At 41.4% G+C, this 27602-nt stretch overlaps 1 protein-coding gene across 1 annotated transcript in view; it reads right to left on the reverse strand.

Annotated features, from left to right (window-relative positions):
• The window catches only part of DLGAP2 (DLG associated protein 2), a 452324-nt gene that overhangs the window by 398003 nt on the left and 26719 nt on the right, over window positions 1-27602 (reverse strand). The gene's annotated exons all lie outside the window — the stretch shown is intronic.

Below are 27602 nucleotides of genomic sequence, written 5' to 3' on the forward strand. Positions count from 1 at the left end.
CTTGAAAGCTTCCAGTGATGAAGTTCCCACAACTTCTGAAGGCAACTTCTGTTCCATTGGTTGATTGTTCTCACCGTCAGAAAATTTCTCTTTATTTGTAGGTTGACTCTCTCCTTGATCAGTTTCCATCCATTGTCTGGCCTTTGGGTGCTTTGGGAAATAGTTGACCCCCCCCCTCCTTTCTGTGACAGCCCCTCAAATATTGGAACATTGCAACCCTCATCCTTCTGTTGACTAGGCTAGCCATGCCCAGTTCCCGTAACCGTTCTTCATATATTTTAGCCTCCAGTCTCCTAATCATCTTTGTTGCTCTTCTGTGGACTCTTTCTAGAGTAAACATAAACATTGTTAGCTAGGATTAAATTGGATTTGACACATAGCTTCATAACTTAAGGGGAAGGGACAGAGAGATATAGACATATATTCTATATAGATCTTATAAAGACCTGTGGCTATAGTTGATTGAAAAGCAGGATTTGGGGCATATGGGAATCTGGAAAGGCATTCACATAAATATTCACTCTACCCTTTAGTGTGCCAATCAACTAACTCTATTTTCTGTTCAGTTTCTCTCACTTATGGCTTGCAAATGTTGTGTTCTCTAAAGGCTGAGCCGTGCTTGAGAATTCAATATACCAGCGACCAGAGAAATGCAATATCCAGTCATGGACTAAATTTATGATGACTGTCCTTTGAAGCTCTAATTCTTCTGGTTCTGTTACTAATGAGCCGTGGTGGTGCAGTGATTAAAATGCAGTACTGCAGGCTACTTCTGCTGCTTGCCGGCTGCCTGCACTTCTACAGTTCGATTCTCACTGGCTCAAGGTTGACTCAGCCTTCCATCCTTCCAAGGTGGATAAAATGAGGATCCAGATTGTTGAGGGCAATATGCTGCCTCTGAAAACTGTTTAGAGAGGGTTGTAAAGCACTGTGAAGCAATATATATGTCTAAGTGCTATTGCTAATGCAGATTTCCTTATTCTGGTTCTTTAGTTAGACATCCATGAGAAGAATCTCAGAGTTGTCAAGAATGGCAAGGAGGATTTTTCACTAGTTATATCAGTGATAAAGATATTGTTGTTGTTTCTGATGCCAGAGAAAAATTATCTCTTCATGAGTTTGCAATCTTGGTTTTATTTAATACTCGATTGCATCCTGCCTAGCAATCTAGTAAGTTAAATGATGATGTTATGGAAAATGCAAAAACAAAACTGAATAGGTACAGAATGTAACATCTTGACACCTAATGAGAGTAGATTGTTCGAATCACATTATGCCAGTATTTTAAATCACTACCTTCTGGTCTGCTGTGTTTTCCAACCTGAGTAACTTCCAAATTAGCAGGCATCAATCCCAGAATTTTCAGCAATAGCCGTGCCTGCTACAGCAGTCCACACAACTGAAAATGGCTGAGGCTGGATAACACTGGTTAGACCAGGGGTGTCAAACTAAGCATCCCATGGGCTGGATCTGGCCCATGTGGTGCTTAGATCCGGCCTGTGGGGTTGCCCTGGAAACAGCAAAGGACACTCCCATGGTGCCTCTGCCAGCAAAAATGGAGCTCAGGAGGGCTGCAGGCGGCCCTCCTGAGTTCCATTTTCACTGGCAGAGGGTTGCAGGAGGTTGTCACAGCTGAAAATGGAGTTCGGGAGCCCATTTTTGTTGGTAGAGCGCTCGGGCCACCACAGTGACATCAAGCTGGCCACGCCCACCCTGGCCATGCCCCCCCTGCCCTCCGAAGGTCAAACACAACCTTGATGTAGCCCTCAATGAAATTGAGTTTGACACTGCTGGGTTAGACCAACATAGTATTGCTAGATGTGTCAAAATGCAGCTCTCCTAGTTCTGTTCTAATTCAGCCAGTACTTAGAGCAGCATGGGATAACCTGAATACTTTAGTTCAACAAGACTAAGATTTTAATCCTGTTCTTATTTCCACTCCCATTTCCATATAGAATAGAACAGAATAACAGAGTTGGAAGGGATCTTAGTGGTCTTCAACTCCCAGCTCAGGCAGGAAACCCTACACCATTTCAGACAAATGGTTATCCAATCGCTTCTTAAACACTTCCAGTGTTGGAGCATTCACAACTTCTGGAGGCAATAATATAAATGAAAAGACATACTGGCTCTGTTACATCCGCACATCTTCAGTTTGGTGAGAAATTGGTGAGAAGGGGCAGCTGGGGAAATCTTGTTATACAAACTGGTGTGTCAGCAATGAGAGCAGACTTTGAGGAGGATCTCTCTTCCTGAGAGATTTCACAGACCTGGATCCAGCATCTCTGGCAGTGACTCTCCTCACAAATATGGTCCCACCCCAGCAGGATGTCAGCCAGTGATCCAGTCAACCCTCACAGGCAGCCTCTCCAATATTTAATATACTGGATTTCATGCAAGTAACTGAAAATTTTAACCAAATGTAACATTCTATTGGCATGCATTTTTAGGAGCACTTTCTATGGATAGCTATAAACTGAAAAAATTAAGTCCACCAAGATGCTTTTGCTCAAGGAATGAAGGAAAAAAAACCACCACAATTTGGCCACAAATTCTTTACATTACCAAACAGTGATTGATTATTCCAGTGGCTAAAGTATATAGTGATGCAACAATATTCTACAAATTAAATCATACAAATGTAGTGGGGAACAGTTCAAGAAATATTTCCATATGGTTAAGCTTCATTACTTCTGTGAGTGTGCTTATTATCTGTTACTACACTGTGCATGTAAGGGCCTCAGTCTAATATATAGAAAAAGGAAACATTCTTCTTCCTGAATTTTTTTTTAATTTTAAAAAATGGGGGGAAAAAACCCAACCAAAATTCTAAGCTAGAGCAAACTGCAAAAATTGTTCCCTCCCACCCAGAACAGAAATACAACTGATAAATTGTAAAATCAAGAACAACTTGAGACAAAAAAGTTACTATTTTTATATGTCCAAATCAACTAAGATAAAATAAAGTTTTATCTTAGTTTGTTTTAGTTCAGGCTTCATAAAGATGGCTGAATAAAAATAAAGAATTATCACAGAATAAAACTCTCTAGGAGTTTCTGGAGGCTGAGGAAAGCAAAAAATGTCACTTCCTGTCCAACCAGAAGTTGGTAAATGAGCCATTTCTAGACTCCGGAGGGCCTCTGGGCCGTTTTCACCCTCCCCAGACTCATAGAAAGGCTCTGGAGCCAGGTGAGAGAGAAAAACGGGCCTATCAGGCCATCACATGCCAGGAGGGGGTGGGGTGTCACGTGCACATGTGTGGGGCTGGGGTGTATAGAATTATGAGTGTGGGCAAGCGCATGTGTGACCCCCCCCCCGGCACACGATGGCAAAAAGGTTAGCCATCACTGCTCTAGGGACTAAGTGGTTTGTCCATTCTGCTGACAGATATCACATCGTGAGTGAAAGGCTTGAAGAAAAAACGTTGTGCATTCATAAAATTCTATCACCTTTTGTTTTTGTTTTTACTAAACAAAAATTAACAGAAATGCTTTGAATGTCCCTTTTCCAAATGATCCCAATTTCCAACTACGTAGTGCTGAGGACGTTCAACAAGAGGTAAGTTGCACCATGTTTCATGAAATATGGATTGATGCAAGTTGTTTTCCATGCGGAACTGATCTCTACTGCCATGTAAAAATGCATAGAACTATACCCCAATTCTCCTAGTTCATGCTACATTTAATGTCAATAAATCTTAACATTAAATTTTAAGACAATTTAACACTTTTAGGAAAGGAGTAACTGTGAACTACGGATTCTTCCAACCAGGAAAAAAAACAATTATTCAAGTCAGCCTAAATGCCTACTTTAGAGAAGCTGTCAGGAAGACAAGTATTTGCATTGTTGAAGAATAAAGGAAGATGCAAAAACCTTATTCCCTATGATGCTACGAAATGCACAGGGTATAGGACAATATCCAACCAACGTGGATTTTCTACAGTTGTTCCTCATTCTCCCTTTTACATACCCTGAAAATCTGCTCTAGCATGTTCAGAGTTGCAGGACAGATGTCAAAGGCACACAAAAGGGAGATGCACTTTTATACAACAGCGGTGTCATTTATACGAAACTCAGTGCAGTGGCAGATTTATAATTGTGTCTGAATTTAACCGAACCGTTTTGCCTACCATCCAAATTTGTTGATTTAACACATCTGGAAGGCATTGGGATTTGAGAGAATTGCTTTAGGAGACCATATTGTTAGAGTACACATTGCAAAATTTTATATGTGAAAAGGAAACTGAAGAGAGAAGGAGGATGACTAAGCCACCCAGGGGGATTATTCCCTCCTTCTCCCTATGGCCATTATCATGTCCTATAGGAAGGAAGGATCCCTGAAGTTAGAGACAGGAAGGCAAAGGGCAAGTATCACAGAAGCTTCTTCAGCTAGTTTATTCTCTCTAAATCTCATATTAGAATCATTACCACCAGCTGGTCTCTAGGACGCGCCATAGAAATTTTGTTTGGGGGTTTTTTTGCAATTGTTTACATACATATTACATTACATATTACATTCAGCTGCTTTAGATTATCATTCTGAAAAATCAAATATATAATAACAATAATGAAATGGAAAGATTATATCATAAACCAGTTGTGGTGGTTCCTGTGGCTATTATAGGCATACTATGTGTGATACCGGACAACATTTAGGAAAACTGTGCACTGACAAAATTTCTGTCAATTGCAAAAGGAAACATTGCTTGGATCTACACATATATCATGCCAATACATTAAAACCAAATCCAGTCTAAACATCTTACTGGCTGTGCAGCCAACTGTAATGTCTTGATAGTCCTGAATTAAATTGTATGTTCAGTGGGACTGATTTAATTAAATAAAAATTTCAGTCGAGCAGTTATAGGAATTCTTTTGTTCAAAATGTGGAGAAAAAGGAGGAAAAATAAAAATGTGCCCGTTTTTTATTTCATTTCCAACATTCGCTAGCCAATAAAAAGTGGGAAATTATCTTAAGCGATATAGTTTTATTTTTCACCATTTTCAAAGGAAAGACCATAACCATTGAGGTCATGTAAATAAAAGAAGTAAAATGAAATCATATTCTTTCTTGAAACTCTGAGCCTAAGTTGCCTAAAGGAACAGGAAAGATACTTAAGAGTCAGACTAACTTTTTAAATTGCAACTTGGTGCTTTGGGTGTAAAATCTGGGTTAGAGATGTCAGGTGAACCCTCCATTCCAGCCACCATTAAAAGTCAAGTAAAACATAAAAGTTGCCTAATTAGATGCAAGTTGCAATCCTCTGATAGATGCTTATTGGATTTAACTCAAGGAGATAAAAGCCTCTAGATCCAACAGTTTAAAAGTTGCACAAAATAATACAGGATTGTATACAATTAATACAGAATACTGCTTGGATCTGTTCCAAAGAGTTTGACTAAGGTACCAATGGTCATCTGGAAATTCTTAATGTCATATGCATTCTTCCTCAAGTATCCTACAATGTTCTGTGGGAAATCATGGGAATGATGAATGTGTGATTCTAGGACTCCAATTCTATAGGATGCATAGCAATGTGTGCTTCTTTTTTTGCAACTCCAAATAATTTTCAGGACTCAATTCTACTGTTTGAAAGGTAGATAAGGGGGGTAGGGAGACAAAAAGACAAGACAAAAATGAAATTGGTTCAGATAAACAGGCAAACTTTCCATCTATGACCATAAGAATTATTTCATTCAAGAGAGCAAGAAGGGGTTGTTGTTGTTTTTTTGAGGTACATTTGTAAAATACAATGTAATGCCAAATTTATCAAATGACATTATTTTACTTCTGTAATGTTACCTATATAGGTATACCTATATAGGTCAGAGGATGAAAAACAATTCCTGTAAAATTAAAGGACTGTAGCATAAAATCAGAGATGCAGCAGTAAATAGAACACATTATGAAATCAAGCATATTCTACATCACTAAGCATCTTTTTTTTAAAAAAATACTTGCTTATGATCACATTCAAGTGAGTTCCTTGTGAATCTTAGTTAGAGGCATCACAGGAGGGCCAATTAATGCCAATATTTGCAAGGCAATATTTGAAGAGTCAGCAATGCATGGCCTTTTGTTGTCCCAGGAACCAAAAATGACTATTTTTAAAAGCAATGCATATTATTTTCATGCTTGCTGGAACCAAAAGCCAATTTTTGCGATTCAAAAATATTGTTGCTATTATATTAAAAAAAAGGAAAAATTTTGACAGTAAAATCCTCTTCTTGAAATGGATTGCTTGTCTATATGCCTTAATCTTTTATTAGAGATAATATACAGGTTTGGGGATCAGGGACCAATTTTGTATTCCAGAGTGTATGCCTGAATGCCTTCAAAATAAAAGCTGTTTGTCAGTCTTTTCTATCAGAAACCTGGAGTATTTGGCTTTGGGAACCAATGGGGATGCAGATAACCAAGACGTGACTTCAAGAGGACATCACAACTTCTATTAGTGTTGCCACTATTCTGTGCGTAGGTTCACTAATAAAATTCAAATGAAGTGTAAAGAATAATAAATATTCATCTAAAAATTATCATTACAGGACAAAATGGAATCCCTTTGAATGGCTACCAGCATGCTCAGTGCCCATTGAAAGGGCTTCCACTTACAGCTGAAGTCTTGGTGGTCCCACTGCTTGTCATATGCAGTAAACGTCCTTTTACTCCTTTGAGTTGGCACTTTTGCAGAACAGCCTAAAATCCAAACTAAGTACCCTTCTGCAATATGCTTGCAATTCCAGCGGCTGATGCAAAAAAAGGGCATCATGAGTTAGGACTGCCCAAAGCACCCTCAGGAAAGCTAACTCCTGCTTATAGGGAAGCATGTGACATACAAGAGCTGAAGTAAATAAGAGAAGCATGTGTGTGTGTGTGTATTTTATACTGTATGTTTGTGTGTGTATATATGTTGTGTGTGTGTGTGTGTGTGTGTGTGTGTGTACATGTGTGTGTGTGTGTGTGTGTGTGTGTGCTGAAATCACTATGGTTACAGTCTACTCTCAGAAAGCTTAAACTGAAATTTGAAAATTTGAAATTTTCAGTTTGAAAAGCACTGAAATTCACCAAGTATCTCAAAATATTCAGATACAGGTGCTACATTTTAAATGTGAGGTAAGCCCTTTGCTTTAGGACACTTATTTGTAAACTAAGCCGTTTTCAAGAAAGGGGGGAGAGGGAGGGAGGGAGAGAGAGAGAGAGTGAGAGAGAGAGAGAGAGAGAGCACAATACACGGAGCTGCATATATATATATATATTATTAGCTTGTTTAAAGCCAAAAGAGTAGCATTAGGAAATTTACTCCCTAAACACTTCATTAGATGCAAATTTCAGCACTCAAGGGAAGAACAGCTCCCAGTTACTGTCAAAGGTACAATCTGAAATCCAGGAAACATTCTATACTTAATGCTTAGCCAAAAACATTTTCCAAAAAGCTTTAAAAGGCTGCAATGGGTTCCAAAACATTTTCATACAAATCCTGCCATTATAATCTTAGCGAAGGGAAACGATTACAGTTGTAAATGTAATATAAAGAAGTAAACTCAAAAGGGACAATTAAAAGACACGTTCTCAAGCAGTTATTTCATTATTTCCCTGTTCATCCCAAGTAGTTTTATTACTTGCAATCCATTCAATCAATGAAAGTTTAATCTCCACAAAAGTCATTTGATTGTGTCATTTATTGGTATTATACAGCCCACTTTTTGTTTTGTGTGTGCATGTCTGTTTTTTTCCATCCATTACCTGTCCTTTCTGTTAATGATGGCTAATTTATTCCAGCCCTGCAACATTTTATCTTAATCCTAAAGAACAGCTGCCTCAAGCAACAATCACCAGGGCCCTTCTATCTGCAGCTCTGTAGCAGTTATCCTTCTTGTTCAAAACTTTAATTGTAATCTTTTCCTCAGAAATGTAAATTGTTTTCCAATTTAGCTATCGTGCTTTGTCACACACTCTTTCCAACGTTCCTCAGATAAAAGAAGCCACACTTCACTGGGTCCAATTTACAGACTGGGAAAGTGAAGCAAGATTAATGTATTAGTGTCAGTGCAATTTAAAAGGAGAACCAACTATAGGGTTCTATAGCAACAGCAGCCCTTGGCATAAATTCCTTCAATCTCCTCCTTTTACCTGTCATCCTGCAGCACCAGCCATTTCAGGAGAGAGAGAAGCAGATGAGAAACAGGAAAATCCCAACAGCCCTGCTGGAAAATTGGTCTTCTCAGTCTCCTTTTCCCAAAATTGTATTCAGGTCATCCTACATTCAATAGTTAGCCTGTAACTTTAAGAATGTTTTCTTCTCTGGTTCAAGAGTTAAACTGGTAGCCAAGAGACCCAGAATTTAGTCCACACTCAACACCCACCCACACACACACACAAAAACCCTCCCAGGTACCTTTGGGCCAGATACACTCTCCCAGTCTAACCTATCACAGAGGGTCATTGAAAAGGGCACTAAATATCTTGACTTGAGCTGCTTTATGAAAGGCAGGATTATAGCTAATGGATAACCTTAAATAAATATTTATTTCCTTCCAATGTCATGGTTTTTTAGGCTGTAAGGTTGGAAAGAGGTACTCTGTTTTAACCGACTCTAAGTAAACCCTCCTAGAAGCCTATATGGCTAAATAATGAGATCAAAGAGCTCTGAATATGTGGTAGACATACATACAAGTATGAAAAGAGGCAAACTGATAGATTTGTAGCAATGCACCAAACTGCAAGAGGGAATGGCACCATATAATTTAACTACTGGGAACCCCAGGGGTGGATTGATATTCTTCCGTTATGTGGAAAATGGGGTGAGACAAGATTAAGACTCATAATTGGATGTTATCTAACTTATGAATGGGACTATTATATGGAGCTGGTCCACACTTCTAGCGCCTCTAATAAAAAAAAAATAGAAAACTTGGAGATGGTTGAAAGATCTGCATTCTTGTGACAAGGTGACATTTGTGAACATGGGAAGTTAGTGAACACAATGCTACATTTGTGTAATCATAATAGTGCCAAAGCACTCGTGACGGTATATAAAGAGTCTGGCTGTCTTATTTTCACACAAGTCCTTCTTCAAATAAAATACTTCTAAACTGCCAGATATTAAATAAGGTCAATAGCCCAGAATTCATTCTTCTCCTGCCCGGATTTGTCTAAGCTTTCTCCAAATCCCAACTGAATATTATGGTTGAAGTAACAAGTCAATAGCCAGCTCATTGGTACCTTCGCATTTTTAAAAAAGTGCTGAGACAAGATAAAATTGCATGCTGTTCCATATGAAATATATTAATATCAGCAAGCAGTGAATTGTAGGAAATGGGAGGAAAGGAAAGCATTCTGGCAGCAGTTACTAAGAAGGTGTGGGATAACATAGATTCACTGAAGAATTTCCATAATCTGATTTCTTAAACTATAGGGCCTCAAAGGTTAAACCCAAAAGGAAAAAAAATAGAATAGAATAGAATTCTTTATTGGCCAAGTGTGATTGGACACACATATGCTCTCGTGCGTACACATCCTGAAATTATATTCTTGTAGTAAGAAAGTGAAGCCAAAGCATCTTCTGTATGCTAGAAATAAAAGATTCATATCTCAGCGGCTTTTGATACCATCGACCATGGTATCCTGCTGCACCGGTTGGAGGGATTGGGAGTGGGAGGCACCATTTATCGGTGGTTCTCCTCCTATCTCTCTGATCGGTTGCAGACGGTGTTGACGGGAGGGCAGAGGTCGACCCCGAAGCACCTCACTTGTGGGGTGCCGCAGGGGTCGATTCTCTCGCCCCTCCTGTTCAACATCTATATGAAGCCGCTGGGTGAGATCATCAGTGGTTTCGGTGTGAGTTACCAACTGTACGCTGATGATACTCAGCTGTACTTCTCCACACCGGGCCATCCCAATGAAGCTGTCGAAGTGCTGTCCCGGTGTCTGGAAGCCGTACAGGTCTGGATGGGGAGAAACAGGCTCAAGCTCAATCCCTCCAAGACAGAGTGGCTGTGGATGCCGGCACCCCGGTACAGTCAGCTGCAATTGTGGCTGACTGTTGGGGGCGAGTCACTGGCCCCAATGGAAAGGGTGTGCAACTTGGGCATTCTCCTGGATGGACAGCTGTCCTTTGAAGACCATTTGACGGCCGTCTCCAGGAGAGCTTTTTACCAGGTTCGCCTGGTTCGCCAGTTGCGCCCCTTCCTGTACCGGGATGCCCTATGCACGGTCACTCATGCCCTCGTGACATCTCGCCTGGATTACTGCAATGCTCTCTACATGGGGCTTCCCTTGAGGAGCACCTGGAGGCTCCAGTTAGTCCAGAATGCGGCTGCGCGGGTGATAGAGGGAGCCCCTCGTGGCTCCCATGTGACACCACTCCTGCGCAGACTGCACTGGCTGCCTGTGGCCTTCCGGGTGTGCTTCAAGGTTTTGGTAACTATCTTCAAAGCACTCCATGGCTTAGGGCCGGGCTACTTACAGGACAGTCTGCTGCCACCGATTGCCTCCCACTGACCCATGCGCTCTCACAGGGAGGGACTCCTTAGGGTGCCATCCACCAGGCAGTGCCGACTGGCGACACCCAGGGGAAGGGCCTTCTCTGTGGGGGCTCCCACCCTCTGGAATGAACTTCCCCCAGGACTCCGCCAACTTCCTGACCTTCGAACCTTCCGCCGCGAGCTTAAAACACATCTATTTATTTGTGCAGGACTGGACTAGAATTTTAATTCTAAATTTAGTTTTAATGGGGTTTTATCATTTTAATTGTAATTTTAAATTTTGGCCTATTTAAATAAGTTTTTTAATTAGTATTTTATCTTGTATTATATTTGTATTTTTATCGGGCTGTAAACCGCCCTGAGTCCTTTGGGAGATAGGGCGGTATAAAAATTTGATTAAATAAATAAATAAATATCAAAATTGAAAAATATAAAGCCATGCTTTATTTTTATCAAGTTTCTTTTTAAAAAAAACAAATTACAATATCTAAATCAAGAAATTATATGCTGTATTAGCCAGTTTGATTTCTTTTCATCAAGCAACATAGAATATGTTACTTTTGTCAGCTGTAATCTATCCAACAAGGCAGTGTTATTCACTGAATTTTATGCACCAGAAGAAATAATATTATCCATTACTAGAAGCACCAAATTTTTTTTTTTGTAAAAAAAGATTTGGGAATGTAGTTAATATACATCGCATGGGGCTTAGATATCAGCACCTTCAAAGCTATGGTACATCATGTGATTAAGATATTTGGGAGGCTAAATAGCACCAAACTATCGGAAAATAATCTTTAGTGAAAGTAAGATCTACAATTTCACATCTGTTATAAACCACTGTGCAAATTACAAGGATAGTAGAAGATTAATAGATACACATGTCTTAAAGTTACAAATCAAACTTACTATAATATATAAATATAACCTAAAAAGAAAAGGCCAAAGCTCTGCTATTCTTAGTGCAGGGTCATAATTACACAATTATTTTATAATACACAGATCTTGATGCAGAGGAAGAGTGTCCTTTTGAATCCTTTGTCCAACCTCACCCATCTAAAGATCTTTCCCTGTTTCCACAGCTGAAAAAAAAAATCACTTTTCTATTTTTCTTACTAGATGAAAGCTTTTAAGACAGGTGAGTTTTAGCAGAAAAACAGCAGGAAATAAAATCTTAGTTCCAATTGCAGGTTCAGCAACTGCATTTTGTAAAATGAAGAAGGATGTAAAAGAATCGCAAAAGGCAATGTAAGCATGAAGAAAAGTGCTAGGGAAGCATACAGGTGGGGGAGCTGAAGGATAGAGTAAGCTAAAATTCACTCATTTCAACTATTTGTGCAAACAAACAGTGGAAATGAAGGGACCCAGGCACAGCAGAAAATGCATTCTCTAGGACATTATACTCCGGCAAAATGGCACACAAGTATAGGGAATGTTTACACTTTAAAAGTTCATTTTAATTAATTGATTATGTGTCATTAACATTGTTAAATCTTAGTGATCACATTCATTCATTCATTTATTCATTCATCATATTTATATAGTCACGCTAACCATAACCTGTTGTGGTCCACCAGCAGCCTGCGGAGTTGGCAACGGAGTCAGACAGCAATGAGGCTGAGGAAGAACATGGGCCAGTCCTGGAGGCTGGGGAAGGCCCCGATGAGTGCTCTGCATTGGAGGCTGAAGTGGGGCCAGGGCCATCAGGGAGTGAGGTGCGGACTCCAGAGCCTCCAGAGGCTGACAGTAATGAAGCAGAGGAACAGGAGGAGCCTGTTCCTAATGCACCCATGAGAAAAGCTGCCAGAAGGCAAGAGCAGCTCAAGCAAAGAGGACAACTTGGGAATATGGCCAAGAGATGATTGGCCCCTCCCATAAGGCTTAAAAGACCAGCAACGGCATTTGGGCCCTTTGCCAGAAAACAATGTTGATAGCTTTGTCTTGTTGCATTTGTTTTGTATTGGTGTCTTCTGAACTTTTGCCAAGAAAGGCCTTTGGCAGTTTGCCTAATTGGACCAAGGTTGATGATAGGTCTGATGAATTGTGTTGGGAGGAATTTGCTTTAATTTAGTTGAACTACGCTGAGAATGAAGTAATTCTCAGCTGTTCTAATAAAGTTTGTTTGTTTTTACACTGACTGAGTTTCCTACTACCTACTTGGGCCTGGGTCACAACATACGCCTCACAAAATGTGACTGTGGGGGATGTATAATAACAAAATATAAATTGGTAACAAAAAGTCAACAATTAAAAAATACTAATATAGGTAGTCCTTGACTTATGACCACAATTAAACCCAAGATTTATGGTGCGAAGTGAAACATTTAAGTGAGTTTTGCCTCAGTTTACAAACTTTTATGCTACAGCTGTTGCGGATCACTGCAGTTGTTAAGTTAGTAATATTGTTGTTAAGTGAATCTGGCTTCCCCATTGACTTCACTTGTCAGAAGGTCACAAAAGCTGATCACAGGACCCTGGGAAACTGCAAGTGTCATAAATATGGGTCAGTTGCCAAGCATCTCAATCACATGACCAAAGAGGCAACGGTCTTAAAGTGTGAAAAATGACTATAAGTCACTTTTTTCAGTGCTGTTGTAACTTTGGACAGTCACTAAATGAACTGTTGTAAGTCAAGTACTACCTGTATTAGGATTAAAAAGCAAGTAGAAAGCAAAAGATATTAATAACAGAGGAGCCACTTCAGGAACTCACCATTCCTTGGGTCTAAAAGGCTTGATACTTACATTTTGAGGGACTTATGAAAAGTTAACAGGGATGGAGCTAACCTCATCTTGAGTGGGAGAATGGTGTTCTATAAGGTGGACCCCATGGCAAAAAAGGCTGATACTTCCTCAACAGATGGGATCTAGAACATGCATCTTCTGTTTTTTAGAATAGAATTTTTTATTGGCCAAGTGTGATTGGACACACAAGGAATTTGTCTTGGTGCATATGCTCTCAGTGTACATAAAAGAAAAGATACCTTCATCAAGAATCATAAGGTACAACACTTAATGATAGTCATAGGGTACAAATAAGCAATCAGGAAACAATATCGGTATAAATTGTAAGGATACAAGCAACAAAGTACAGTCATACAGTCATAAGTGGAAGGAGATAGGTAGTGGGAATGATGAGAAGATTAATAGTAGTGCAGATTTAGTAAATAGTTTGACAGTGTTGAGGGAATTATTTGTTTAGCAGAGTGATGGCCTTCGGGGAAAAACTGTTCTTGTGTCTAGTTGTTCTGGTGTGCAGTGCTCTATAGCGTCATTTTGAGCGTAGAAGTTGAAACAAGTTTATGTCCAGGATGTGAGAGATCTATAAATATTTTCACAGCCCTCTTTTTGACTCGTGCAGTCTACAGGCCCTCAATGGAAGGCAGATTGGTAGCAATTGTTTTTTTCTGCAGTTCTAATTATCCTCTGAAGTCTGTGTCTGTCTTGTCTGTCTGTTGAACCTAATGAGATGGGTAGAAGTAATTGGGGAGAAACAACCCCTCAGATAACCTAGCCCCATGCCATGGAATCCTTTTTAAATTAAAACCACCTTGAATTGGGCCCAGAAACAGACCGTTAACCAATACAGCTTGTGTAAGGTGCACTGTTCTAGGGACTCACATAATGGCCCATATTGCCACATTCTGCCAGTTTGCTTTATTGGGTAAGTTACCAGGCTAGAAACTCGGAGACTTTGAGTTCTAGTCCTGCCTTAGTCATGAAAGCAAGCTGGGTGACCTTGGGCCACTTCAGCCCTCTCTCTCTCAGTCCATCTCACCTCACAGGGTGGTTGTTGTGGGGAAAATAGGAGAAGGAAGGAGAGTTAGATATGTTGACCACCTTGAGTTGTTTATAAAAGAAATAATAAAGGTGGGATACAAATAAATAAGAAATAGATCAAAGTACAATGATTGTGTAAGTAAAATGATTAGAAAATTATTTATGATTGTTTACTGTTCAGAGTCACGTTTGGCTAAACAAATTGAATAAATAAATATGGCTTATTAATAGATTTGGACCTTGGATGAATAAATGAATACATATGAATAAATAAATAACATATATGTGAATAAATAAATGAATAAACAAACAGAGGAAAAACATCACAGTAAAAGTTTCACTACTAAGCTAAAACTCATCTACATCTTGTTTTGAAAAGAAACGCCGCTTTATTGGTTTGTTCTGGCACAGGAGCCAAAATGCAAAAAGAAGTGAAAATGGATCTTGGAGTTTTGGCAAGAGAGGACCTGTGTGGAAATTTCACGCTGGGAAAGCTCATTTTGGGATCATTTTCCTACAAGACAGACTAGATTTCACACAGAGATTTCTCTACAAGTCAAGTGTATAGCTCCACCTAGAGGGCACATTCACTATATTTTAGCATAAAGTGTACCTATGGATGGAAGAAATCAAACTCAACCCACCTTTAATTCCCACCCACCCCCTTTAACAGGAAAGGATAAGAAGTGATTTCGGAATCCTTGACAGGTGGAGAACAAGTATTGAGGCTATGAATTATATACTCACATTTCAAAATCAAATCCTTCTTACAATCTACAAAAGTTGAACACAGATAACATCATTAGATTAAAATGAACCTGTTTGATTGTTTATAGACATCTGACTCACCCTTTTAAAATGTGTTTGCTCTAACACAATAACAGGAGCCCACTTGCTCTTTCTGCCCCCTTTTGGAACATGAACAATGAAGCTCTGAATTAACGCATTTGCAGCCAAGTCAGTTTGCCGTTAAACCTATTGTCAGGCGTAAAGTAACCCGAAGGAAGAAACTTCTTTCTAGAGGATGGGCAACTCCTGCGAAGATTAAGGACTGTTGTTCTGCCTTCTGATTTTCTGAGGGGTCACAGAAGGCTATTGGAGTGGTCAAGATGTTTCATTCTGATTTGGGGTGCTTTTGTTTTTTGCAATTATCGTGGTGGATTTTATTTTGCATTTATATCTGTGGTAGAACAGAATAACAGAATTGGAAGAGACCTTGGAGATCTTCTAGTCCAAACCCCTGCCCAGGCAGGAAACGCTACACCATCTCAGACAGATGGTTATCCAACATTTTCTTAAAAATTTCCAGTGTTGGAGCATTCACAACTTCTGCAGGCAAGTCGTTCCACTGATTAATTGTTCTAACTGTCAGGAAATTTCTCCTTAGTTCTAAGTTGCTTCTCCTTGATTAGTTTCCCACCCATTGCTTCTTGTCTTGCCTTCTAATGCTTCAGAAAATAAGTTGACCCCTGGGGGGGAAAGAAAGGGTAGAAGAGCAACTCCAAATGCAATTAAAATGTATTTATTATTGTGCTTTATTTAGAGAGAATATGTATGATTATTTATGAATAAGAAAATGTCCATTTACTATATGTGTATAAGAAAATAAAAAATAAAAAAACTTTTTACCAAAAAAAAAAGGAAAATAAGTTGACCCCCTCTTCTTTATGGCAGCCCTTTAGGCAGTGGTGGGATTCAGCCAGTTCGCACCACTTCGGGAGAACCGGTTGTTAACTTTCTGAGCAGTTTGGCAAACTGGTTGTTGGAAGAAATCATTAGGGCAGAGAACCGGTTGTTAAATTACTTGAATCCCACCACTGCCTTTAGGTATTGGAATACTGCTATCATGTCAACCCTAGTTTTTCTTTCCTTCTTTGTTCTCCCCCATTGACACATATGAAAACCACCCAAATTTAGATTGCCCAAATTTTGAATATTTTGTTGTTAAATATCATATGAGGTACGAAGGACCTTACAAATGGTCCCTGAGTCATTAGGAATTTTGGTGGCTGGACAAAATGAATGAATAAATAAACAAACAAACCACCTACCTAATAGAGCACACAGTAGTCACTTTTCAGATTTGAAAAGTGGAGTGGAACGATTGTTTTCTAGATGATAGTTCCTCATTGACCTCTTCTCTGTCCTGGGAGATCAAGCACTGAATATACAAAGTTCATTGATTATATTTTTCAGCCAGTATCAATCAGTCCCAGGTGAATGGATAAGAATAAATACCAATGAGGAGATTTATGGATTTCTAAGCTGATTCACCAATTAAGTCATGTTTTTCTCTCTGGATCACGGTTAACTCACACACACACAAAATTGGTTGACACACAATTGGGCTAGCAGGAAAATTTTGTTAGACCTCATCAATTTCAATCAGTTTTGGGGGAAAGGGAGTGAGTGAGAATCCCCTATACGGAATCTGGCGGGGGGGGGGGAGAATAACAACAAAACATTCATTTTTACAGTTATTTCTGTCACTTGGACTAAAAGAGGAAACTTTTCAGTTTCACCCAGTTAAAAAGGGAAAGGGAAATCAAAGGCATGGCCAGCATTTCACCACGACACTAAAAGGAAAAAGAAACCTCCATCCTTTTATGACAGCAAGCCAGTAACCTAGTACGGAAGGACCACTGAGGCAGACAGCAGGGACTGGGTGTTGTGCCTCACTCGCCCCCCTCTCCGCAGCCGGGCCCCTCTCATCTCCTGTTATCTCAGCCAGAGACGGATAATGAAGACGAATGGCCTGGCATGCCTTCAGTCCCCAGTCCTGGCACTATGCCCGGACAAACTGAGCAAATAAACCCCTCCCCCACAGCATGTGAACATGAGGAGTATGAAGCCAGTCACGAGCTGGAATTGCCGGCAGCTGGAGGGTGGAGGGATCCTCGCTTCCGGAGAATGGAGAGGCGACGTCAGCAAAAGGAAGGGAGGGGCAGGCCTGGATAAGTGCTGAGTCATGGAGCCACACCCCATGGCCTATATAAAGGATCTGCTTTCTGGCATTCTTTGAGTCAGGCAAAGTCTAATTTGGATTGCTGAAGTCACATCTTGGACTCCTCCCTGCCCTGAGAACTCTGAAAGAACTTTGGCAAAGCTGCAGAGGCTTCGTGGCCATGCTTGATACAGACCTGGCCGTCAGAGGAGGAGTGGGACACGACACGGGGGACGTGTGCACACTCACCCGTTGGAACAGAGGCATTTGTCTAAAGCAGAATGAACACAGCAGATAGATTTAAGTGCTCCACCTACATTAGCTACATCGCCACTTATGCAGGGAAACACTTATAACTCACAGCCAGCAGACACGGTTGGAGATTACCTTCTTGAAGACTAGGATGGGATGTTGTCCATTCCTGTCCTCCCAAAGTAGACAGGAAGTGCAAAGCAGCCTAGGGTCAGGCAAACGCGTCTAGTTGGTGCGAGGGGGAGAGATTCTTCTATGACGCCCTGTATACAGCAACTGTTCTATTGCGCTGTACACAACAGCTGTTATTAAGAGGACCTATAGCTATGTTTCAGGCAACATCAGAAAAGCAAAGCATAATCATAAGCATTTTTTAAGAGCCAGAGAGGAAAATGTAATAAAGAAGAATTAGAAGTCCCAGTATCCTAGCAGAAGAAATCAGATAATTCAATATATAAGCCAATGGAGAGCCTAAAGCCTTGAAATCTATTCATCTTTGTCTTTAGACTAATGAAAAAAAAATCCACTTTGGATTCTTTCTCCCCCTTCCCCCCCTTTTAAAACTTTTTAGAAATTGGAAGTTCCCCTATAATTGCAATCAGTTCTGGTGACTCTGCTACATCATATTCCCAGGTTTCTAAACGTGTACTTAGATCCGATCATTTTACATGAAAACCAGAATTTGAGCAATAATAAGCATGCAGTAAACGTGAGATGTGTGTTGACAACCTGTGGTTTTATCTATTTTCAGAACCAAAATAATAAAAGCATGGAATAAAAGCACGTTGTTTATTGCTGAGATTGAAAAAGATCGGTACAGATAATTCGTTGATATTATGTCCGTTTCTCTGACATAATAGTACACTCTGCAACCAAATTACATTGGTTATAGTAAGTATGACATTGTTATTATACTTTTTACTTTATTTATTTGTGCCTGCAAGTCAGTGTTGACTCCTGGCAACTGCCTGGACACATCTTGATTTAATGTCCATGAGGGTTGTTCCATCGGCACGGTAAGTGGGAGGGGCAGATACGGCAGAAGCGGGGGGCGCATCATGTTCGGGGAGTGCGCGCTCGCTGTTTAAAAGCGATAGCACGCTCTGGTCCCTCAGACTTCTCTTGTTCCCCGAGTGGCTGGAATCCTCAGAGCTTGGACCTTTGGCTGATGTTATGTAATGCAAGGTCCGTGGTGAATAAAGCCCCCCTGATCTGTGACCTTATATGGGGGGGGGGGCGGACCTTATGGGCATTTCGGACACTTGGTTGGTCACTGAAGGGAGGGTGCCCCTTGTGGAAATGTACCCACCAGGTTTCCGAGCATTTCATCAGCCGAGGGCCCAAGGTAGGGGTGGGGGGGTGGCGGTTGTTATTAAGGAGAGTCTAGAGCTGAGGGAGGCTACTGTACCACAGATAGCTGGTTGTGAATCCCTCTATGTGAAGTGGGGTCAGAGGATGCAGGTGGGCTTGCTGATCATGTATCTGGCTCCTTGCTGCGTGACAGCAGCCCTGCCAGAACTGTTAGATGTGATAGCCGGGATGGCAGTTGATACCCCCAGACTTATGGTCACGGGGGATTTCAACCTGCCATCGATTGGTGTAGCATCAACTGCAGCTCGGGAGTTCATGGCCTCCATGATGGCCATGGACCTGACCCAATTAGTCAATGGCCCCACTCATACCGGGGGAAGCACACTGGATCTGATTTTTGTCTCTGGACAGTGGCTGAATGATTTGGAATTAGGAGACTTAGTTATTGAACCTTTGTCATGGTCAGATCATTCGCTTCTTCGTTTGGACTTTTGGACCTCCACCCAACACCGCAGGGAGACGGGGCCAATGCGTTGGTTCCGTCCCAGGCACCTGATGGACCCGGAGAGGTTCCTGACGGAGCTTGGGCCATTCCCTAAGGACCTAGCCCACGGCTCGGCCGAGGAACTAGTCGTGGCCTGGGAACAGGCCGCGGCTGGAGCTTTGGACCATGTCGTGCCTTTGCGGCCTCTGACCCGGCGTAGATCTCAACTGGCTCCTTGGTTTTCTGAGGAGCTGAGGGAGATGAAGCGCCGGAAAAGACGCCTAGGGAGTGTATGGAGTGTAGGGCCAGCCATTCGGAAGCTGACCAAACACTAGTTAGGTCATATAATCAGACCTACTTAGGGGCATTAAGGGTGGCCAAGCGTGATTACGTTTCCACTCTTATTGCGTCGGCAGATAACCGCCCAGCCACCCTGTTCAGGGTGACCCGCTCCCTCCTGCATCAGGAGGCGCGGGACGATCCCTTGCAAGGGCACGCTGAGGATTTTGGAAAGTATCTGCACGATAAAATCGCTCAGCTTCGGGACGGATTGGACCAAATTTGGTAGATTCAGGAGAGATGGCAGAGGCAAGTCTTGGTGATACCATCTGGGATGAGTTTGATACTATGTCTCCCGAGGACATGGACAGGATACTGGGAAAGCTGAATGCCACCACATGTTTATCGGACCCGTGTCCCTCCTGGTTGGTGTTGGCCACACAGGAGGTTACACAAGGCTGGCTCCAAGGAATTGTCAACGCCTCTTTGATGGAGGGTGTTGTTCCTACCGCCCTGAAAGAGGCGGTGGTGAGGCCCCTCCTCAAGAAGCCCTCCCTGGACCCAGCTGTTTTGGTAAACTACCGTCCTGTCTCCAACCTTCGCTTTGTGGCGAAGGTTGTTGAGAGTGTGGTGGCATGACAGTTACCCCGGTACCTGGATGAAACTGTCTATCTAGACCCGTTCCAGTCCGGCTTCCGGCCTGGGTACAGCACGGAGACGGTTTTGGTCGCGTTGGTTGATGATCTCTGGAGGGCTCGGGACAGGGGTTATTCCTCTGCCCTGGTCCTTTTTGGATCTCTCAGCGGCTTTTGATACCATCGACCATGGAATCCTGGTGCGATGGTTGGGGAGTTTAGGAGTGGGGGGCACCGTTTTTCAGTGGTTCTCCTCCTATCTCTCTGGCCGGTCACAGACATGTTGGCAGGGGGGCCGAGATCGACCGTCAGGCGCCTCATGTGTGGGGTGCCACAGGGGTCGGTTCTCTCGCCTCTCCTGTTCAACATCTATATGAAGCCGCTGGGTGAGATCATCCGTGGTTTTGGGGTGAGGTACCAGCTGTACGCTGATGATACTCAGCTGTACATTTCCACCCCTAACCACCCCAACGAAGCTGTCAAAGTGTTGTCCCGGTGTCTGGAGGCCGTGAGGGTCTGGATGGGGAAGAACAGGCTTAAACTCAACCCCTCCAAGACTGAGTGGCTGTGGATGCCGGCATCCCGGTACAGTCAGCTGCAGCCACTGGGGGCAAGTCATTGGCCCCAATGGAGAGGGTCCGCAACTTAGGCGTTCTCCTGGATGGACGGTTGTCCTTTGAAGAACATCTGACGACCGTCTCCAGGAGAGCTTTTTATCAGGTTCGCCTGATCCGCCAGTTGCGCCCCTTTCTAGACCGGTATTCCTTATGCACAGTCACTCATGCCCTTGTCACTTCTCGCCTGGACTACTGTAACGCTCTCTACATGGGGCTCCCCTTGAAGAGCACCCAGAGGCTCCAGCTGGTCCAGAATGCGGCTGCGCGGGTGATAGAGGGAGCTACTCGTGGCTCCCAATATAACACCTCTCCTGCGCAAGCTGCACTGGCTGCCTGTGGTCTTCCTGGTGCAATTCAAGGTGTTGGTCACCTTTAAAGCGCTCCATGGCTTAGGACCGGGGTATTTACAGGACCGCCTGCTGCCACCGTTTGCCTCCCATCGACCCGTGCGCTCCCATAGGGAGGGCCTCCTCAGGGTGCCGTCAGCCAAACAATGTCGGCTGGCGACCCCCAGGGGGAGAGCCTTCTCTGTGGGGGCACCTACCCTCTGGAATGAGCTTCCCCCAGGACTTCGACAGCTCCCTGACCTCCGGACCTTTCGCCGCGAGCTGAAGACGTACTTATTCTTCCGTGCAGGACTGGCATAAAATTAAAAACTATTAGTAATTTTAATGGGGTTTTTTATGGTTTTAATGTGTATTTTAATTAATGGGCCAAATTGAATAGGTTTTTTAAAATCGGTTTTAGCTGTATATTGTATGTTTTTTATTGTGTTTTTACCTGGCTGTAAACCGCCCTGGGTCCTTCGAGAGAAGGGCAGTATAGAAATTCAATTATTCATTCATTCATTATTCATTATTCATCCCTGCAGTTTTCCTGGCAAGATTTCAAAAATGGTCTGCCATTGCCTTCTTCCAAGACCTGAGAGAGAGGGGGGGACTGGCCTGAGGTCACCTAGCTGGCTTTGTACCTAAGGCAAGACTAGAACTCACAGTGCCTTAATTGTCTTTCAACCTGGCTGTCTATAACTACTAACTGTAGTTAGAATCGTTTGGATGCTGCTTATATCCATATGCAATGGATTTGCAGTGGTGTTACGATGCTTTAATGCAGTGAATTAATAGGACACTGAATGTTTATTCTTGCCTCTTTGAATTGCTACAACATGAGCTGATATGGGTTTGCAGTTACAATTATACAAGGTCCTGTAATGCTTTTCTTCTTTCTGCTGTGATCTGTTTTATGTCCAGCTGAGTGGAGAAACAGAATGCAGATAGATAAATTATCTATCTAGGGTTATAGTAGTGATGAATTTTAAGTATTCCATGAAATAAAATGGATGGGAGGGGGCATACAGGTATTTTTCTCCATCAACACTTTTTCTTCTAAAACATACCAAATATACTCCAAAGAAAGATGGCTTTGAACTGTTGGGGGTGGGGGGGAGAAAATGGATGAGAAGAATTCAAATCCTGTGCAGTGAATAACTTCCACATCTTGTCAACTTGTGCCTATTCCAGATGAATATTAAACCTGGAGATTCTCCTGCCCACAATAAATATGTGCCTATAATGCACTTATATAATTCGCTGCCTAAAAACAAGGTATCCGGCTAACAAATTTCGTCTTATCCTTGGCCCTAAATACCAATCACTTTATACAGTTTTACCAATACACTTTATACAAATTTTTTTACTACCGGTTCTCTGGGCGTGGCTTAGTGGGCATGACAGGAGAAGGATACCGCAAAATCTTTATTCCCACCCCACTCCAGAGGAAGGATACTGCAAAATCCCCATTCCTTCCCCACTCCTGGGGGAAGGATATTGCAAAATCTCCATTCCCACCCCACTCTGGGGCCAGCCAGAGGTGGTATTTGCCGGTTCTCCGAACTACTCAAAATTTCTGCTACCGGTTCTCCGAACTGCTCAAAATTTCCACTACCGGTTCTCCAGAACCTGTCAGAACCTGCTGGATTTCACCCCTGACTTTATATCACACATATCACACACCCATTTCCACACCCAGAAAAATACAAGTACACGCATATATACGCATTTCTCTTCCTCTTTCTATAAGCAAGAGGGAAACTGATGTGAGGGGAGATGTGATAGTCCCTTTGGAGAGGGAATACAGCACAGGTGGGGAACAATAGCCCCTGTGGACTTCAACTCCCAGAATTCCTGAGCCAGCCAGATTCTACAGTGAAGTAGAATTCAGCTGACTCCTGCAGAAGAATTCATCTAGTAGATTTCCTTTTTGGTGACAGGGTTTTTAAAAGATGTTTTAGCAAACCAATGTTCTGAAACAAAAATGATGGTGCTCCATCTGACAACGGAGCTTCATATTGGTAGACCTTGAACCAACTAGACTTTGATCCCATGTCTCTGGGAACCCAAATTAAACTAGTCCTGGTTTACTTGGAAAATGAAATGATTTGGTTATTAAATTACATGTGTTTATTTGTTTATTTATTCAATTTCTATAGCAGCCCATCTCAGTCAATGACTCTAGGCTACTTATTATTCAAAAACTATATTAGAATTAAAAATACTAAAAATATTTTTTAAAAATAAAAACACTAAAATCATCCAATTAAAAATGCATATCAACTGAGATACCTGGACAGTTAGCGATACAGCCCAGGTTTTTAAGGACTTACAAAAGGCTAACAGGGTTGGGGGCATTCTGATCTCCAGAGGGAGGATGTTCCATAGAGTAGGGGCTCCTGAGGAATAAACCTATCTTCTGGTCCCTACCAGCTGATACTCTTTGGCCGATGGGATCTACAGCATACCCATTCTGCTCGACCTGGTTGGACAGATAAAGACTCTTGGAAAATGGCAGTCCCTCAAGTATTTCTTTGTTATTTCAAAGAGTTCTGATTTCTTCCAATTCTGTCCCGATTAAAAACTGGCCAGGGACTAACCTGCCTCATATATAAGTTTAGAAGATCTGTGCAGTTGTGTGCAGCATGAAGATATATTATCTCAATCTCTTGTCCTTTGCTACATTAATTTTGGTAAATCCAACACTGGATTGTTATATCCAGACTGTTTTTACCAATTGTATCTTTGGGGCATTTTATTCAGGTAGGCATTATTGCTGTGTGGAACTGTTTCTCAGCATAGGGAGCATGTTTATTATTATTTTTTCTTCCATGTGATTCCCTCCTGTCTTGATTGGTCAGGAAAAGGGAAGCATATTTTTCATTGCAAATTTGGGAAGTATGAATGGCCATTTACCATATACAGAATAAGTACAGCACTGAATTTCAATGCAATAATAATTTCCTGAAAACGATTTTTCATCTAGAAAATAAGAGCTTTTCTCAAGGTTCTGATAGAGAAGCCCATTAATGCGAGGGAATTTCCACCTACTTGATACATCCTATGGTAAAGAATGAAAAAAAAAACAAAACCCCAGGCTTGTGTCCAAGAGACTATAAATAACTTGTGAATAAAAATGTAACTAAATCATACTGAGATGAACCTAGGATGCACATATTAATGGCATCTCTTTTTCAAACAATGCAAGAACATCTGATTACAAAAATACTATTGCTATTTGGCAAGAATTCATTACATTTTACTTTCTTCTTTGGGATTCAGTTTAACTTTTGGGGTGGGCATATTAATGTGCAACTACTAAAATAGTAGCTTGTGCTTATAAAATTGCTATGTTTCTACACCTCCACCTCCTCCTACTGAACAGCTGCCTTCAATCATAAGTTTCATGAAATCATAAGAAAGCTATTGTGACTATTTGGGGCCGGGTGGAAGGAAGTTACAGGTTTTACTTGTGTCACCCATCAGAATCTTGCAATAGAACAACATGACCAAATTAAATGTCAGCAGGCGTCTCTGATGTCATTTTTGCAGGCTATGGTGGCATCATCCTCTGATGTCCAAATCTTGTATAAGCAGAACATTGGAGTGAATGTGTAAGATAAGGAGGAGAGAAAACTTGAGAGAGGAATAAACAACTAATAGAAGGGGAAAGAAGACAAATGGCCAAGGAAGGTTGAGACTATTAAATTAAAAAATCATCACAACAGGGGTGATGGCTGGCTGGGATGCAACTTGAAGCATCCTACCCCAAATCTGAAGGTCACTAAGCTAGGAAAAAGGATTGTAATATCCAAATGGTATGTAGTAAATGATGCTATATATTAGGAAGGGAATTTAACATGGAGAAATAGCGTTCAGATGCCTCCAATAGGAGTAAAAGCATTATCCTTTACTAAGAGTTTCTCTCTTATATTTGGTTAGAATACACAATGTATTGTAATATCACTTAGCATGAGTTAATGTCAAAGTTTTATTTATACATACAGTACATAGATACAGGGAGGGAGGGAGGGAGGGAGGGAGGGAGGGAGGAAGGAAGGAAGGAAGGAAGGAAGGAAGGAAGGAAGGAAGGAAGGAAGGAAGGAAGGAAGGAAGGAAGTTTGGTATAGTGGTTAAGGCATCAGACTAGGAACTAGAAGTTCGTGAGTTCCAGTCCTATCTTAGGCACAGAGCCAGCTCGGGCCAGTCACTCTGGCTCAGCCCTAGGAAGGAAGCAACAGCAAACTACTTTTGAAAAACTTTGCTTGGAAAACTGCTGGGACTTGTGGAGGCAGTCTCCAAGAATTGGACACAATTGAACAGAAAGCACACTTTGCCCATTATACCTTTCTCATCTCTACTCCCTCACTCAATTGTGTGAGGACAGACTCATGGCCTTCAATCGTAGAGTTTTAACCCTTACTGTGATCACCAGATCAGTTCAGAATGACCCATATTTGTAATCTGCATAAGCAGAAGTTCCCTTTCCCTGCTTCAGTTGGAGTTTTTTCATAATGAAGTACATAAGATCAACGAGGTTGTGCAAGGGATCAGCAAGAACATCCCTCCCATCCACTCCCTCAAATCCTAGAATCACAACCTATACTCGATCACTACTCATATTATGGAAATGAAAACACCAAATCCAATTGCCGGGATAATGTCTAGCTCAGATTGTAGATTCCTTAAAATTATTTAAATTAAGGGACACTACAAACTTGACAAAGGGTTCAACTACTATATAGGACTTGAGGACATACTCTGTCATGAATTATTCCCTCCACAAGACTTCTGATTTGTACAAGGAAGGGAGAATGATGCAAAAGAAGTCCTCAATGAAACTGGAGAATAACCATATTTAGGTCCGTCGCCTGGATGGTGACAGTGCATAGACAATGCAAGGAAAGAAAAAAAAGAGCTCAGCTAGATAGCAACCACATTTAGAGTTATATACCTCTTCATTGTGCTTTACAGTCCTTTCTAAGCGGTTTACAGAGTCAGCATATTGCCTCCAACAATCTGGGTCCTCATTTTATGGACTTTGCAAGGATAGAAGGCTGAGTCAGCCTTGAGCCGGTAAGAATTGAACTGCTGGCAATTGGCAGAATTAATCTGCAATACTGCATTTTAACCACTGCCCAACCATGGCTCTTAGTTGAAATAAGGAAAGGGGTTGTGAGATGGGGGGGGCGTGGAAAATAGGATTGTACTAATTCTATGCTATTATATAAGAGAACTTCAAATGGAGGAATTGGGAAAGGAGTGGTTATATTATAGCCTCATTTGATACTGACGCCTGAGTCCTACATTTAAAAAAAAATGATTTGAATTATGGGGGAAAACATTTAATGCTTAAACCAATTTTCTTAAAAGTTTCTTTTTAGCTCTGTATAACACTGATTTTTATCCAACTGATAACCCATCTATAATGTTTGGACCCTTGGACTTCCCTTGACTGCTCTTATGCCTGCTGTTTTGGGGTTAGAACTCTCTCGTGACAATCTTGCTGGACTCTGAGGAACTTGCTTTCTCTCGTGTGTGTGTGTGTGTGTGTGTGTGTGTGTATTTGGGCACACACATACTTTGCTGCTTGTTTATACATGCAAAAGTTGAAATAGCTCCCCTAATTTTATCCTAATCTTTCCTTTTTAGCTGGTTGCTCCCCCAACTGCAGTTTTTTTTTTCTTTTGGCTTTCTCTCTGGGCAGAAATCTCTTTTGATATGTAGTCACACATAGAGAAAAAAATACTCTATAAAAAGCTTTTTTTCATATCCACTGAAATATGTCCTCCCCCTCCAAAATTTCCATTCCTAATTTAGGCTCAGCTATAACAGAAATCATATTTATAACATCAACGAAGCTGAGAGAGAGAGAGAGAGAGAGAGAGAGAGAGACCCACCTGATGTGGTGTTCAGTCTAACCAGATTTAATCACCATTTTAATACCATTAATTTCATGCATTAAAGGATAGAAATTAACATAGCTGTACATGTTCTCTTAATTTCACATTTAATTCAATAAAACGTTGCTTGGGATATATCAAGTTTCCTACAGTTTTAATTTGAAAAACGAATGAGTCAGGCTTTATATTCTCTCAAGATGAATGCTTTGACAAGCCCCAACCTTTATCAATAGTCAATGTACATTTCAATGTGCTTGGGCAATTTTTACAGTTGACTATGAACTCTTGTGCAATTTTCTTCCAGTTCTTTGAATTCCCAGCCAAGACATTTCCAGAATAAAATTATACTTATCAAGGCTTTTTATTTAATTTCCATTTTTACTGATGGGCATAAACTGTTTTACATTTCTGGCTCTGCAAGAAAACTACTATATATATCTAGCTTTGACAGACCTCTATGAGGATCATCTACCGTGTTTCCCCAAAAATAACACCCTGTCTTATATTTTTTTGAGCCCTGAAATAAGCGCTTGACCTTATTGCCATGCGCTCAAAAGCCCGATTGGGCTTATTATCAGGGGATG

This window comes from Ahaetulla prasina, chromosome 1 (assembly GCF_028640845.1).
Source record: "Ahaetulla prasina isolate Xishuangbanna chromosome 1, ASM2864084v1, whole genome shotgun sequence".
Classification (NCBI taxonomy): Eukaryota; Metazoa; Chordata; class Lepidosauria; order Squamata; family Colubridae; genus Ahaetulla; species Ahaetulla prasina.